The sequence below is a fragment of the Phyllostomus discolor genome, chromosome X (assembly GCF_004126475.2).
Source record: "Phyllostomus discolor isolate MPI-MPIP mPhyDis1 chromosome X, mPhyDis1.pri.v3, whole genome shotgun sequence".
Lineage (NCBI taxonomy): Eukaryota > Metazoa > Chordata > Mammalia > Chiroptera > Phyllostomidae > Phyllostomus > Phyllostomus discolor.
In genome coordinates, this window is record NC_050198.1 from 92,062,242 (window position 1) to 92,080,382 (window position 18,141).

Consider the following 18,141-nt stretch of genomic DNA (forward strand, 5'->3'; position numbering starts at 1 on the left):
GGCTATCATGCCATATGAAGCAAAAAGCTATCGATAGGAGTAAAACTTGCATGAATATTACCAACATTATGTTGAGAAAAGTAGCAAACACCCATACGTGTACCTGTGCACGCACAGGTACACACACACCACAAATTCACAAATACTATACCAAGTCAAAGAACAGGCAGCAAACAACAGCTAGGGTTGCCCTGGCTGGTGTGGCTCAAAGGATTGAGCTCTGGCCTATAAACCAAACAATAAGGCATTCAATTCTCAGTCAGGGCACAGGCCTGGGTTGTGTGCCAGATGCCCAGTAGGGGGCGCGGGAGAGGCAACCACACATTGATGCTTCCCTCCCAGTCTTTCTCATTCCCTTTGTCTCTAAAACTAAGTAATCCTTTTTAAAAGGTTTCACTTTAAAAGAAACTGAGCTAGGGTGATAGAAATCAGTAGAGTGGTGGCTTAAGGAAATTGGCAGAAATGATTTACAGGTACTAGACATGAGAAATTTCTAAAGACTTCCTCTTACCTACCTTTCCCTGTCCAAAATCCTTTAGCAGCCTTCTCAACATGGCACGGAGGATACCAGGGTCATCTTGCTTCCTTCCGAGACCAGTTTGGTATGTACGTCACGCATGGGGTTTGTAAGGAAGGAGGTAACTGCCGCCACTCGCATGACCTCTCTGAAAGTCCATACACTGCATTGTGCAAGTATATTCAGTGAGGGTTTGGTACTTACAGAAACCACTGCAGATATGAATATAGGAAATGACTGAAAAAGGAAGAAGACACTACTACAGATCTAACTGCAACATCATCTCTTGCTGCCTCCTCAAGTCTGTCATCAGTAGTTGGACCAACTGTTGAAATGAATACAGATGAGGCTCAGTCAAGACATTCAAACTTTGCAACTGTAGGAGCAGGTTCAGAAGACTGGGTGAATGCCTTTGACTTAGATCCTCACTAGCCCTACTGTGGCCTTGTTGCACAGGATAGCATAGGAAAAATCCTTAGACTATGCAACTGTTGCTAGCCAACACGTAGGGTCCTGGTTGCCAGGCAAAGACTGTTAACACTTAGGTAGCAGCTAGGAATGAGAAGCCAGAAGGGAACTAAAGAGAGGCAACCTCACCATTACAATCTAACAAAGAACTTAATACAGGAGGCTAAAAGAGGAAGACCGTTAATCCTGACTCAGGTTCAAAAAGGCTGCCAGGTGACCCCAACAACACAAGTAAAGTATGATAGTGCACAGCAAGCCCTTGAAACTGTATGTATCATCTCCACTAGCTGGGAAGAGGAAAACCTTGAGACTATGTATTCATCCCAAGGCCTGGAAGGGAGAAGGGGAGGGGGACTACAGTGCCGAAAGAAAAAGCCCACAAAACAACTTCAGTTAACTGCCTGCCTCCAGACAAGCACAAAATGAGCAAACAGAGTCTGTAGCAAGGTAAGTCTTCAGGCTAACAGACCCCAACCCATACCTAGGATTTAAGCAGTCAAATCTCCAGGGAAAATTAGCACCACCTTTATCCTGCCATCAAAATGGAACTCCCTGACCCCCATCCTGACAACTATGTTAAGTCCTCAGAAAAATGGACCTCTCTCAGCTGCAGGTTCTGTTGCCACAAGGTTGGGCAGGGGGTTGGCCACCTGGCCCTTTGGCCACCCTTGCTCTTGGCTCTCCCACTGTAACAGGGTGCAGTGAAGAGGGGGGACCCAAATAGGGATCTGCAATGGGGTCCAGAAGAGCTTGCAGATGATTAGCTCCACACCACAGCGCCACACCTGCCTGGAATGCCAGCAGCTATGGCCAATTGTGGGAGGAGCCAGAAATGAGGCTGCAGAGAAAGATTGGTACAGGGATTTAAACCCAGGCTCGGCAACCATTTGGTATGTTTTGGGGACCACGCATCTTTGGCAGAGTCAGGACCATGTGGCTTTGGAAGTGCTCCCTTTTTGCCCTGTGGATGGTGGCAGGAGCCTGAATCACGGACTTCTACTTCTTTCCTGAGATACAGTACTCCAGACCGGGCAGAGGGAGAAGGAAGAACTGTGTGTGTTTGTGGGTGTTCTAAAGAACTTTAGTCTGTGTAACTTTTAAATAATCATTCCTTTTTTTTTTTTCACCAGTCTCTGGCATTCAAAGATGTCCTTCCTATGGCAGCGGACAAAGTGAACCTAGTACTGGGGAGGAACCCCTAGAGAAAGAGGGGGTCTTTTATATCATTCAGCCTCTCCCCTGTCTGTTCTGTAACACCATCACTAATGAAATTTGCATGCATGCTAATAAGCTAGCTGACCTGTAAATCATTACTGCATTGGCAAGAAGAACCAGGGTTTCTCCAATAACACCCTACTACCCCTTCTTGCACTGCAGCACCCCTGCAGGGCTCAGTGACCAGGGAAGACTCAGAGTGAGCAGCCAGCCCCAGAAATAGAGCAGCTACTGTGCCCATCTGCAGCTGTCAGAGAGTGTTATCTCCATGGAGACTCCTGGGACCTGTGTGGGCTGCAGGTCATCCATCCCTTGGAGGCTGCCCAGAGTTGACAACACATGAAATCTTGCATTGAGGTCCACACTGAGGTCTCATTTGCTGGCCAGCACAGTAAGAACAAGGTGTGTGGGATCTGCAAGGAGGTGGTCTACATGAAAGCCATCCCCAAAAAGAGCAGCTTTAGGATCATCTCCAACTGCAACCACACCTACTGGTTTCAACTGTATTTGCAAGTGGAGGAGTGCTAAGCAATTTGAGAGCAACTCCATAAAGTCATAAAGTCCTGCCTTGATGCTGGATCACATCTAACTTCGTCATTCCAACTGAGTTCTTGGTGGAGGAGAAGAGAAGCAGAAACTAATTCAGAAATACATGGAGGCAATGAGCAACAAGGCGAGCAGGTATTTTGACGAAGGACTGGGAGCTGCCCATTTGGAGGGAACTGTGTTTACCAGCATGCACACCCTGATGGCCCTAGAGAGGAGTCACAAAGACAGAATGTGGGAACATCAGGCAGATTACGGGCATAAGGAAGGAACCACTCGTGGGAGCTCACTGAGGAAAGGCAGAACAGCAACCCGACAGACCACAATGAAGAAGAGGTTGCCACCTTTCACCTGGGCAAGATGTTGCTTATGCTTTTGGCTGCAGGTGGAGATGATGACCTGACAGTCTCTGAAGACCAGTGGGACTTGATTCAGAATGAGCTGGATGACTTTCATGACTGGAATCTATAGCAGCTGTGTGCCACATGCGGACTAGCCTGCCCAGCCTCAGAAGTGCTGTCCCCGGAGCGCCAGGGCATGGTCCGAGCTCCTCTCCCAGGGAGGCGTACGCGCTGCAGGTACTGTCGGAATAACTTTTATCCAGGGCCTGTTTTCTAGGTCCCTCACCTTTCCCCAAGGAGTATCGTGTTTGCTCTGGTAAAAAAGGTTACAAAATAAATCTTATAGTTAGTTTTTTCAGAACATGAATTTAACTGTCAGACAGTAACTCTAGGCTTGCTGCTTCACCTGTTCTTAACGAGATTCCCACAGTTGGAGGGTATTTTCTATGGACTTTCCCCCACTATTTTTGAGAATCCCAGGTTCAAAAGTCACACTATTGGACCTGTTTGGGTGTCCAAGAATAGGGGTGATGGGTAAAAAGGGTTTGGACTGTAGCAAGAAGCCTTCTGCTACAGACTTAAAGGTGGGCACCTGAGGTTTCCAGTGAAATTTTCTATCTGTTCCCTCTGTTGCAGTCCACCCCCGACTCCCACCCCAAGCACTTGTGTAATGGTTTGGGTTTAATTGCACACAAGTGGATAAACTACCCAGTAACCATAAGTGGAGGGCGGGGGGTGGGGGGGGAGACACTTGTATATACTGTTTCAAGTGCCTGCGTATGTGCACAGGGAACTTTCAAACTGCATAATTGTCAAAAACATGAGAACTATACATTTTATTGTTTGTAAGTTAAACCTAAAAAGTCAACATCCATTGATTTTCTCCCCTCAGCAACTTATTTCAAATCTCAGTGTCATTACTTGATATCCCCTCACCCTACTCACTGCAACCTACTCATTAGGCCCATCAGACAAAAAATTATATTTAACTACTTAATGGTTTATTATCTATTCTTTCCCTGAATGTTCACTTCATAGGGTGAGATACTCTGTTTTGTTCATTGGTGTACCTATTAGCATACAACAATTTCTGACACATAGTAGGGCTCAGTAAATATTAGCTGAATAGATGTGTGAACTCTAAGTAAATATTACTGTAAATCTATAACGTTATGGCTCTGTGGCCCCAAAATAACGTCCCTTGGAGATTCCTAGGCAAAGGACCAAGTGTTTCAATACCCACTGGAACATGCAGAATGTGAGCGCTGCATTTTATTTTCCTGATGTAAATAAGTGAGGTATTTTTAAGCATTGATATCTCTGAATGGCTTAACTATAAAACATTTCTCTGGTAGTGAAATCAAGATGAAGGACATACATCAAAATTATGGGGTCAATTAATGAAAAATAAGCCAAAGTATCTCTTGTGATACTGAACAAACTAACAATTGTAATTAACATTTAATTGCTGAAATACTGAATTTACGGATCTTAATGTGAGATTTGCCTAAGGCCCCAGAGAAAATCACTGCTTAGCAGTTACTCCGGCTGCTATGTGTAAATGATCAAAGTGGGGCAGGAGGACTCAGGGACTGTTATTTCTTAAAAGTTTCCAATTGATAGATGTGAACACACATGTGCTTGAAGCCTGTAAGAGAGAATAAGTACCCATTTTGACATGGGTACCAACATGAAGGTGGTTCAAGTTTGCCCTAATGTATTCCTTTGCAGAAAAATTACAAACTTTCCTCGTAAGAACGACCTGTACTCCTGCCATCCAAGGTTTACTGGTCTTACTATGTTTGTGCATTTCCTGTCAATTTTTTGTTGTTATAAAATTTTAATAAAAATAGCCCTAGCTGCTGAAGCTTGGTAGGTTTGAGCGCAAGCGTGCAAACCAAAGGGTTGCCAGTTCAATTCCCAGTCAGGGTACATGCCTGGGTTGCAGGCCAGGTCCCCAGTAGGGAGTGTATGAGAGGCAACCACACATTGATGTTTTTCTCTCTTTCTCCCTCCCTTCCCCTCTTCTCTAAAAATAAAATAAAATCTTTTAATTTTTTTATAAAAATAAATATAAACATGCAACCACATATATAATACTCACCAGAGTTTAAACAGTCCAACTTCATCTTTTTTTCATGCTTTCATTCATACTTTAAGTACTGCGACTCAGAATATATATGCAGCTTAGGATTCAAAGCAGGCCTCAAGATCATATACATTCCTTTAATTTAATTTTTATAACATCGGAGGGGTTAGAAAGACTTCTGACAATACTGGAATGTTGATTCTTCAAAAGGACTGTGATGTGCTTCCTCTGAATTTCTTTTATCATGTGATAATTTTACTGATCATGTTCCAAATCCAAGCAATCGACATTGCCAATGATACTGTATTAACACAAGGACAGCACTCCTGTGAGCTCTTCTTGTGAAGAACACAATCAAAAGCACACTCCATATACACAACACAGTAACAAACTCTTCAGTAATAGTGGAATTGAATGACATGAATCCTTTCCAGGAGTTTCTTCCTGTTACGAATATTTCCTGCTACCAGGGTTCCTGTATCAAAGTACCTCTAGCAGAAATGATTGGGCTTGAAATTTCTCCTATACTACACTTCTATCTTAAATCCTGTCAATTGCGATATACAATTAGAATTCAGGGACATCCAACCATTTGGCATCTCGGGGCCACACTGGAAGAAGAAGAGTTGTCTTGGGCCACACTAAATATACTGTGACACATAATCACAAAACAGTCTCACAATGTTTTAAGTAAATTTATGATTTTGTGTTGGGCCACATTCACAACCTACTGTAGGTTGCATGCGACCCCTTGGCAGCAGGTTGGACACCCCTGAATTACTAGACTATTCTGCCAACTTCTTAACATTTCCCAACTCCTTGATCTCCTCTTATCTAATGATCTACTTTTCTACACATCCTCAACCCCTGCGTGTATCCCAGACAATCAAAATCAACAAGTGAAATCTCTATTCTCAATTTCACTCTCTCCCTTTTCACATCTTTCCAGGTTATTTCCTAAAGACAGTTCAATTCCACTGTTTCATATGAGTCTGTTAACGTGATTTCTACTTTCCTTACTGAACTTTGTTCAATCTTACCGTAAATCATAACAAAGATTCCCTCAGTCCCTAACTGCTATATCCCTCTGTATAGTCATAGCTCTCTCTTTAGGGAAATCTGCACAACAAATTAAATAAAACTCTCTTCTTTCAAAAGTGCAAAAGAATATGGTTGGAGAGAGATCCATGCTGATTTGTCTCACTTTAAACCCATGTTCATTAATCTCAAGTAAGTCTTTAATGCTCCCAATTAATTCTAATACATTTCCTATTCCATTTTCTCCCAGCTCTGAGAAGACTATCCCTATTTTTTCCTTAAATGCCCATTGACTCCTTTCCCATCCTTAATCTCATTGCTTTGCTTCCTACTGTACTAGTTACACTGAAATGATCAGAAGAGAAATTCTCAATAACACATAAAAATTAGCTTAATTGTCTGCTTAAAAAACAGAAAAGAAATTCCACAAATCCCCATTATCAAATTTACCAAATTGTCTGTGCTTCTGCCCACATATTCTCCCATCTTTTAAAAAAAAATCACCTTTCCCCCCCTGGTCTGCTCTCCCATGAATCCCTAGGCCAGGGGTATCAAACTTATTTTCACTGGGGACCACATCAGCCTCACAGTTGCCTTCAAAGGGCTGAATGTAATTTCAGGACTGTGTAAGTGTAAGTACTCCTTAACAGTTAAGCAAGAGCTCGGTGCTGCCATCGGGTAGGAACAAGGTGCCCGGTTGGATAAAACAACCTGGATAAGGTGGAGGGCTGGATTTGGCCCTTGGGGCTTGTGTTTGCCACCTGTGTCCTAAGCAAATGTGCACGCACGTGTGCACACATATATACGTAGGATCTTTAGCAGGTTTCAAAGGGGAAAATGGTCTCCCCTCCAGAACTGTGAGACCATAAATTGGTGTATTATGCCTCCTAGTTCTCAGTGCTCTGGAACAGCATCTCTAGAAAACTAACACAACTGATCTCTCTACATTCAAAATATACCAGTAATCCAGTCACCTGTACCTTCTCCATTACTACTCCACTATTGGAATGGGTCTTATATAAACATGCTTATATTCATGGGAACCTTGCTTCTGTGTGAGAAGCCACTAAATTTATCAAGATCATAAATTTTAATAATCAATAATCATGCAATCCATGCCAGTCAGCAATATGTAAATATCAGACACAAACAATAAAAGGTGAAGAAATTAAAATCCAGTTGACATAATCAACACCTACAAATTACCACTGAGATTAATGTGCTTATACATAAGTGTTAAGAGTAGTTTTGTTGTACTCACCAATGGAAGAAAAAACCTTGACAGTGGACGGTAACTGGTGAAGGACAGAGAGACGGTGATCCTTTGCAAAGTGAAAGAAAGTCAGGAGAGATTGACTTTTAGGCAGCCATTCAATATATTACAGCAAGCAGTGTGACTTACTGATAAGGAAATGCCAGAGTCTTGCTTTCACCATCATCTCAAGCATCATCATCACACACATATTTTCCTTAATGCCTGGAGCTATTCTCCTTCTTTTTCTTTTCTTCCTGCACTATTTTCTTTGCCAAGGTTTCAAGCATTTGGTAGTTAGTACTCTTGCCCTTCAAAAATAAAGGTAGAGAAAAAAAACAAAGGTAGAACATAGAAAAACACCTTAGGACAAAATAAGAGTTCTACATGAGGGAACTTTTAATTATGTGGAAATAGCTACTGTGCAGAACAGAGCAAAGATCAGTGAAGGATGCTATTTCTTTATTCCATTCACATGGTGCACCTACACCAAGTAAATCCTTTTGGTTTTATCCAAATACAATACATGACTCCTATGTGTTCCATTTTTCCTGACTAGAACCCGTTGGGTTGAGTAAATGAGTCCATCTTAGCCTGAAAACTTAAAGGCAACATAGCATTTTTTATAATGCAGTCACTGAGTATGTTTTTGGAGAAAAGCACTTATGGCTCCACATTACCACCAACCCTACAAACACTCATCGGGAAGAAGGATTTTATGTTTTCAAGGGGTGTTATGGCAAAACAATGAATTGACTAGACATCATATGCGCTGACTCTGTTTTGTTCAAGGGCTCTCACGTCAAGTGACTCTGAATAGTACTTGTTCCTGACAAGGCCTTGCTTTAAAACCGTCCCCTCTCAAGTTTCACAGATCTTAAGACTTCCCTACACTAGGCAGTTCTTTTTTTTTCTTTTAAGGATTCTATTTTATATTTTTTGTATTTTTAAATTATTTCATTGTTGTCCAATTACAGTTGTCTGCATTTCCCCCCACCCACTCCCCCACACCCCGACAAACCCACCTCCATACCCTGCTTCCACCCTCCCCCTTGGTTTTGTCCATGTGTCCTAAGAACTGGAACAGATCAGGAATATTTTGAAACCTTTCTCATCTTCTTACCACTTTAAAAAATGTTCATTTATACTAAGTGCAGCAAACATGACAGGTATATGAAGACTGTGCATGGACTGAGAGCTAGTTACACAATGAAATATTGCAAATCCTTTGAGGGAAGGCACTGTTTCTGCTCCCAGGTTCCACTGGGCTATCCATCCTCATCGACAGAGTTCATCGATTTACAGAATAAAAATACAAGCTGCCTAGGTACATGTCAACTTCAGATACACATTACATAATGGGACATGCAATAATTAGATGCTGTTACAACAAATTGTTACCTGATACTCAAACTCAACTAATTACCCTGTATTTTATCTAGCACCTCATTACTAAAAGATGAGGACTATATTAAAGAACCATACTGTAACTCAACAGAAGCTGCCATCCCTCAGTTATTCCTCACATCACTCCCATGAGTCGCATGATCCCCAATAACCCAACATTCCACAAATATGCACCCACTTCACTCAACATACCTGAGCAAACAAGTGCAGAGCCCTTACCAAATGCTGGGCCCTGGGAACCCAGGAAAAATACAGCTCAGTCCCCAGCCTGGAGAAGCTCACCCTGTAGAGAAGAGACAGACAAGTAAACAGACAATTACAAAACAGTGTGCTTCAAATAGCACCATTAACAGATTCGTTGGAAGCATGGGGGAAAAACTGAGAAGTACACAGATTATTTCTGAAACCATTACTAAGATTCTCTCCATTTTTAAAAGTCTGTTATAATAAGAGGGAGAAATGTATATGACTTTTCTGTACGTGACATGCACATGTAATTGTTCAAGCACTTCTTTGAATCTTTAAATGCTGAGATATGGCTGGCAACCCCAGGCCTTGGCTGAAGACAATGACATTCGCCTCTGTTAACCACAGATGGTTTTGGCCTCTTTAGTCCGTGCAATCTATCTAAATATATCTTTATCGTAAGTGTCTATGTGCGAGGCTGGTTTATGGTCCTTGGTTGGAATGTTAGCCAAGTCATTTTCTGCAAAAAAGGAACTGCGTAGGCTAAAGCTTGGATGACTTCACTAGAAATTACTTTCTATTTTGGGTCTCTAAGCAACTGTGGTTTGGGGATCATAAAATCAGATAGCTTTGTCTTTGGTCACAGACCGTGTAAGTTCTACATGCAAAAAACAATACAGCAGGTTGTGTACACGATAAGTAGAGAGAAACAGAAGGAGAAAAAAATATGAAACAGGCCCACAGAATTTGTTTTTACTCTCTTACTGGACAACTGGTAATAAAACCTTGAACTGATCAAGCCCACTGACACCAGAAAATATATCTTGTCATTTATCTTTATAGTTGAAATTATATTTCCTTATTTTTGTATTAAGTATAGATAAATAAAGAGATTCTGTAAATGACTACAGTACAAAAGATCTCACAAACACTGCAAAAATTATAGCAACATACACATTTAAGTTCAGTTGCTTTAACATTCTGTTTGCAGTAACATGAAACCTATTGAACAGTTAATAATTTATATTCATAAAGTTTGTTATGAGTTGGAGATGTAGGCTGTATCATTTTCATCAATCACAGTTAACAGCGTCAAAATAAGCTTCATCAAGATTCATTCTACCAAACAAAAACACTGCTATACTAATCAATTAAGTCAGTCTTTTGTGCATGTGTCTTTGTCTATCCTCCCTCCCTCCCCTGTGTAATTCTTCTAGCAGAGGTATTATTGTTACAAGGGATTTGTGTTACTTCTGTAGGGTTGCCTGAAATCAATTTGGCACTAACTCTCACCCGCAATGTAGGAAACATTCCATTAGAGAAATGGAAGTGACTGCAGATACTCTGATCCCGAACTGCTAGGAAACATTCAATAACTGAACAGGTAATAGAATCCCTTCAAGGGATGATAATTCATCGGCCTGCATAGCCAATGCACATACAGATACAGCAAGGTCCCTCAAGTCAATCGCCTCCTCCTTACTCTGACTGCAAAATCAAACTTCAATCTTGATGAGGCGCTCTGTCAGAAATTTAATTGGGACTAGGGTGATTGTTAAAATTAAATCCATCACCTGAATCCTAAATACAAATTATTGTATGTGGGTTTACTTTCAAGAAAAAAGTCTTTCAGTGATTGTAAAATTAAAATATATATCTTTTTATTCATGGACTGACATTGTGCCTAATACTTTTCTTCCCTGTATATCATAGCAATTTTTCATTTCTAAATGTAATAAAAAGAAAGCATGTTCAAATGTCAAATGCATAGAAAACTTCCACTATTTTCTTTTATTTTTATGATATAATACATTTCTTTTTTATTTTGCCCTTTTCCAGTTCTTTAATTACAATTCTCTCTATTTACCCCCTTTACTCTCCCCCAATGCCCTACCCACCCCCACCACCCACATTCAATCCTCTCTGCTCCTTGTCCTTGTTGATGGGTCTTTTATACCGGTTCCTTGATGATCCTCCCCTTATTTCTCTGTTATCCCCCTCCCCACTCCCTTCTGGTTACTGTCCATTTGTTCTTTATTTCCATGTTTCTGGTTATGTAGAAAACGTCAAATATTTTAAATCAGAGAAACAGGAGCACATTTATTTTTTTAAATTGTTAGTAATATTGAAGCAAAATAGTAATCTCTTAGGTTTGATTAATTACTTCATCCATTCAGCAAATGTTTAAGGCCTACTAAAGTGTCACATGAACAAAATACACACAGGTCATTTGGGTAATGCAGGCAATATTTAAGGTGACAAATCATTAAACTCAAAGTCAGGATTTGCAAACATTTTGTACTGTGGCATTTGAATACTGTAATGAGTATAATTTTATTAATGTTCTGACTACCTGAAAAACTCTTGGGATTGACCAGATGATATAGAACAGATTCCTATCATTTAAGAAATTATGAGACATTTTTTTCAAGATGGCTGCACAACAGGTCGAAGCTACACTTACCTTCATCTCTTCGTGGCAAACCGCATTTAGCACTCAACTTGAATGACCAACTTAAGGACAGGTGAACAGGAGTATTATATCCAAGAATTTGGAGATGAAGATATATAGAGAATGGTAAAAACAGCAAAGATGCAGAGGGCTGGCACCTGCACCCAAGTGCAGGGGCTGAGAAGCTAGAGGGATATCTCAATGCAGAAGACCCCACTGAGGAGCATGGGGGTCTCATCCCCACACCAGGATCCATAAAGCCAGAGCACAAGGTATGTATAGCATGTCACAGTGAAAGGGGAGTGGGTTAGAATCCCATGTGTGCTCTTAAAGGGCCAACACACAGGAGCTTGCACAAGGGCTCGCACCCAGGACTCCAGTTCAGGGAAGACAACCCAGGGCATAAAGGCAAGATCCTAGTGGTGAAGCTGCTAGAGGGTCAGCTACTGAGGACGCTGTCCTGATCCAGTATTTCACAGGGCCCTCAGGCAAAGTCATCCCAGGGCTAGGCACTGTGACTCTAACGGCACCACCCTGGAGAATGAACTGACCCCATCCTGCAAATACTGAGGACACCACCCAGTCTAATTTATCTCTAGCAGAAAGGACTGTGCGCTGTATCCAACAGGGACCTCTGATGCACTCCTTTCTGAAAAACTAGAGGAAGACACTTAGACATTGAACTGTGAGACTTTGGAAGAGGGGAGGGGGAAGACCGTTCTCCTCCAACTTGCAGGCTCAACCAGCACCACCCCCAAGGGGAGCCTATTTTGTTCTGTCTTCCCAATACTCTGTGGCCTCTCCCTGCTCAGCTCAGTTCCTGAAGGGGAAGGGCCAGTAAGAACTGGAAACTTTCAAGAATCTGTGGCTCCACAGCAGAGCTCCACAACAAAGGGGAAGGACAGAGCTCAATCCGTCCCAATCACCCAGAAACAGAAGACTCATCTGTTTTCTCAAATCGCAGTAGGCCTGCCCTGCTGAGCCTCCTTCTACAGTGGGGAAACCTGGGTGCACCCAACCGAAAGCAGTGGTGTGGTGGTCCTCCTGGGGGGAGCAATATTGGAAATGCTAGCATAAACTAACCAATAAAAAATGGAGAACAGGAACTGATAGACATTTCTCCAAACCCATACAAATGGGCAAAAGGTATATGAATAGGTGGTCAACCATCATTAATCATCAGAAAATACAAATCAAAATCACAATGAGATATGACCTGTCAGAATGGCTACTATCAATAGATCAACAAACAAGTGTAGGCTGGGATATGGAGAAAAGGGTACCCTGGGATACTGTTGGATGGGCTATAAATTGGTATAACTAGCATGGAAAACAGTATTGGGGTCCCTCAAAAAATTAAAAATACAACTACTGTGACCGAGGAATTCCACTTCTAATTAATTATCCAAAGAAATCCGAAACACACACTTGAAAAAATATATGCATCTCTATGTTCATTGCAGCATTATTTACAATAAGCAAGATACAGAGGCGACCAGTATCCTGGGATAAATGGAGACAGGGTGGTATATACATACAATGGAATATTACTTGGCCATAAAAATGAATGAAATCTTGCATTTGCAACAACATGGATGCACCTAGGGGGCACCATGCTGAGTGAAACAAGCCAGAGAAAGAAAAAAATCATGTGCATTCACTTATATGTGGAATCTGAAAAACAAAGTAAATGAACAAACAAAATAGAAACAACTCACACACAGAAACAAATTGATGGTTGCAAGATGGGAGGAGGTTTGGGGGATGGCTAGCAAAAGTGTGAGGCATTAAGAAGTACACATTCCTAGTTATAAAAATACTCATGGGCATGTACAGCACAGCAGAGGATATACAGTCACTAATATTGGGAGGTGTTAGACTTTTTGGGCTCAGCTCTTTGTAAAGTATATAAAATTCAAATTATTATGTTGTACACCTGAAAATAATATTGTATGTCAAGTGTACTTAAAAATAAATTCAGAAAAGAATCACAATGATATGTCAGCACACACATGTGCTAGGGTGTCTGTTATCAAAAACAAAAAATAGCAAATTTGGCAAGGATATGAACAAAGGAAACCCTTGTACACTGCAGGCAGTAATGTAAATTGGTTCTGTTATTATGGAAACAGCATGATAATTCTTCAGATCAACACAACTGGAACTTTCATATGAGATAGCAATCCAACCTCTGGGTACAAATCCAAAATATCTGAAATGAGGATCTTGAAGAAATACCTTCCCTCCTATCTTCACTGTACCGCTGTTCACAACAGGCAAGATACACAAAACATACAGATGATGACTGTCAGATCAATGGCTAAAGAACATGTGATATACACACACTGCAATATTGCTCAGCCTAAAAATGAAACACATCTTGCCATTTGCTACAGCACGGTAGAATCTGGAAGGCATCATGCTAAATAAAACAAGCCAGGCACAGAATACTACATTCTACAACTACATGATGAATGTAATATAGTCAAACTCATAAAAGCTACATAGAAACGTGGTTGTCAGGGGTTGGGGGAAGGGAAGAACAAGGAGGTATCACTTAAAAGGTGAAAGTCTGGTTATGTACAGGAGGGCAACTACTAATGTATAAATGTTACTGTATAAAAAAAGTTACATGTTTTAAGTACATCTTATGTAAAATGATCAGAATAATGATGATGACGACAATAATAAATAAAAGAAGGCATGATGAAAATTTTGGTTGGCAGGAATATGGCACAGATTGTGAGAATGCTTTCATGGGTATTATCCTTATCTCCAAATTCATCAAATTTTATACATTTAAATATTTACAGTTTTTTTTATGTCAATCATACCTCAATAAAGTGGTTTAGGGAAGTAATTAAAATTATATGAGAAGAGTGTCCCAGGTTCGATTCCCAGCCAGGGTACATTCCTGGGTTGCAGGCCATAACCCCCAGCAACCACACATTGATGTTTCTCTCTCTCTCCCTCTCCTTCTCCCTCCCTCCCTCCCTCCCTTCCCTCTCTAAAAATAAATAAATAAAATCTTTAAAAAAATTATATGAGAAGAACACTTGTGTAGGGAAACTGAAAGGTACTTTGGGAGCACATTAAAAAAAAGACCATTTAGTCCAGACCAGAGAAATTCTGCAAAGCATAATCAGTAAAAATAGGTAGACGTGGAAGATGAATTAGAAATTACATAGTCAGGGGTGATGTGAAAAGCTTCCTCCTGAAGAAAGAGCAGAACGCAAGCTTATGGGTGAGGGTGTGCATAGGGCTAATTGGACAAAACACTCTTGATCCCTTGCTTCTGAAGGGAGCACAAGAGCAAGGGAAGTTTAACAATTAGCATAGAATAGCTGGCCAACCTCCATCATAAAGGGCCATGTGTCCCTTCATAAGCTTTCTGAAGTCTTCCCGGAATACAAAAGAGGAATCATTGGAAACTTCTGTGCAGCATGGTGACACTATCTGATTGTTCTTGAAAGTTCTTGTGTGTGTGTGTGTGTGTGTGTGTGTGTGTGCGCGCGCACGCATGCGCACATGCATGTGTGCGTGTTTTGTAGAGTAGGGATTCCATGAAAGAGGAACTAGAGCAACATAGGGAGATCATTTAGATGGGACTGATTCACTCACTACCCTAAGGTTTTGCTTAGCACAAGTGGGATTCTCAGGACTACTTACTTATACAGCTGCATCAAGTTAAAGTGTGAAGTCAATCTAAATGGTTTTGTAGATGAAATCTCCTCAAATACCCTCAGAATCTCCCAGAATAATTTCTATCTGCATTCAGTGACTTGGGAGCCACATGCCTTCCTCAAAATCCACATTCCTAAGTCTCTGGGCATAATTCTGCCCTTAACTTTGTCCTTCTAATGTTGACCTCTAGGTACCTCTTGTCTGCATCAATTCCTGTGTTTTCTGAATGCATGTATATAACATGCCCACTGTAACGTCTCATTTTGATTATAACCTATGACAAATTCCAGGTGGCCGTAGCCGAGCCTTGATCTAGTCCCCAATGTAAACGTCAGTTTGAAAGGCACAAGCCTCATGAAAAAAACCCTGAGTTGGTGTGAGGTACAAAATCACTAGCTGTGAGTATAGAAGCAGTGGTTTAAAACTGTTAACATACAAAATAGCACCTGTTTGGAAGATGGAGAGCGGCCGTCAGTATACCATTTGTCCCACAGGTAAAGGGGCAGAGATGTTCTAAATGCATGCTCTCAAAAAGAAATCCTGCCAGTTTTACAGGTTCAAGAGAAAAAATATTGTAGGAATTGTAGGGTTCTGTAGCACCATGTATTTATTTTTACCGTTGACTCAAAAACAATAAACCTAAATTAGGTAAAAAAATGATACACATAATTTAAAATTATTCTGGACACAAATCAATCTCTTTTATTTAACTCAGGAACACACATTCCATCATTGTTCAAATCTACTTTTTTTTAAAAGATTAAGAAGTGATGTTTATTAGAACCACAATATTCCAGGCACTGATTTTATATCTTTCATGAATAGAATACTAAAATATATTTCACAGGCAATGCTCCTAAATTCAACAGCACCATTTAGGTGTGCTCTCTCTGGAAGAGAAAAAGGTTTCCATTTATTGCCTATTCTTTTAGAAAATCTGTTTTCAGGGGGTGGAAAGAACCTCTTACTGGAAATCCAAGTTGCACTTCCTGGACTATTTCCTGATTCAATTCCCCTTGACATGGTGGAAATTGGAAGCTGAAAATGAAGCAAACAAACAGCTGTGGTGCTTCCTGACAAACCTCTTAACTTGTTCTCAGGGAGTTTCATGTTTTAAATCCCATGTCCTTCACATTACTGTCTCAGTACTGTCATTTTAGGACTACCAGCTTTGGTAATACATACACTCCTTCAGTCAACCACCACGCCATTCTGTTACCCACGTATGTCAAACATGAGGCACATGCAGTTTCACGTGTTCTTCTTTCTTGTAACACGTTTTCATGTAAGTGATGCTTTCGTGGTTTACCTGGTTCGTCTTGATCTAACAAAATCCAATAATGCAGCACGATCTAAGAAAGTTGAGAAAAATGTTGAGATAAGGAATGGTTGAAGTGCCTCAAGCCATATGCATAGAAACAAAGCAAGATTTGAGAGAATTTCAAGTAAAAAAGTGCTACTGACATTTTAAAAAAACTAGTACTTAGGAAAATAACACAGCATCATATGAAACGTTCAGTGTTGCATGACACTGTATAAATAATTCTATGCCCTGCCGTGCACTCCACTGTGAGCCAATATTCCTGAATAGGAGATAATCACACGTGGGCTGAAGTCTCCCTCAGACCCCATCCTACCCACTGAGGAAGCAATAATGAGACACACACACACACTGCCTAACCGGTGTCCAAGCTTTAGCAGGGTTGTATAGAGGAATGAGTAATTAGGGAGGAATATTCCAGTGTGAGAACAGCTAAGGAAGAAGACCACACAGGAAACACCTTTGCCCAGAACACTGAGGATTCTTCTTTACCCCTTGGGCAGCTTCTGACCTCAATCAACATCCATAATCATTAACTCAAGCAAAACTGCACTTAGCATTCACCAGAGGGTATTTGATATTTCCTCATGTTCTGCTGTAACCAAGCACAGTTCAGAACAAAGTGTCTCAGGAAGACATTTAAAATATTAAAACACCCTTCGAATTAAATAATAAGGAAGATCACTTTATTTGCTAAGTATTCTTCTTATTTGTGCTAATTAGCAGATGCTACACTTCCTTAATCATGTGTTATTTCCATTCCAAATAGCAACGGGGTGACATTGGGGATGATATACCCAGAACCTTTAGCACCCTGCCAGGAGTATTTAAATATGGAACTTACATCATTGAACTTGGAATCACTTTGCCATCATATCCATCACTATAAAATGAGAGGACACAGTTCATAGCCCATGCAACCAAATGTGCTTTCTTACTTTATATTTACTCCCCATATATAGGGAAATATTCATATTCAACATCTGCTCCAAAGAAGGTAGAGACCTTGGGTTGACTCCATTTATTAGTAAAATGATGAGAATTCACAGAAGGAATGATTTAACAGTAAATTACACTCCAAGAGCAAGAACTCTGAGATCAGTCATATGCCTTACAATGTACATGGTGCCTATTCTGAAGTAAATAACATTACATCACTTACCCTCCTGCACGGGAGTGCGCTTTTTGTGGATTCTACCAAAGGCATTCGTGTGTTTCAGAGTACATGTGATTACAAAGGGAAAGGAATTGTAAAACAGCTTTTTAGAGTACTTAGGCAAGGCAAATAGGCTAGAAAATCATACTTCGTCTTTATCTCTTCAGCATACCAAGGGGCAGGCCTGGTGCACTGGGTCTCCATTTAAGGAATGAATGGTTCTGTTTACAAACGGAAAATTAAAGAGAAAATAAATCAAATTTTCCTTTTCTCAGCCCTCCTTAGGGCCAATGAATTGAGTGCACTGAGGCAGAAGGAAAATCAAACATCATGGGGGACCAACATCTCCCTGTCTCCCCCACCTCCCCCCCACCCCTGCTTCTATGGATTTGACTTTTTTAGATTCCACATTTAAGTGAGATCATGCTGGATTTTTATTCTCACTGTGCCCGGCATATCCACAGTGTAA

At 40.8% G+C, this 18,141-nt stretch overlaps 1 pseudogene; it reads left to right on the forward strand.

Annotated features, from left to right (window-relative positions):
• The first annotated feature begins 728 nt into the window (after window positions 1-728).
• LOC114505468 lies at window positions 729-3,217 on the forward strand (annotated as a pseudogene).
• Window positions 3,218-18,141: the final 14,924 nt, after the last annotated feature.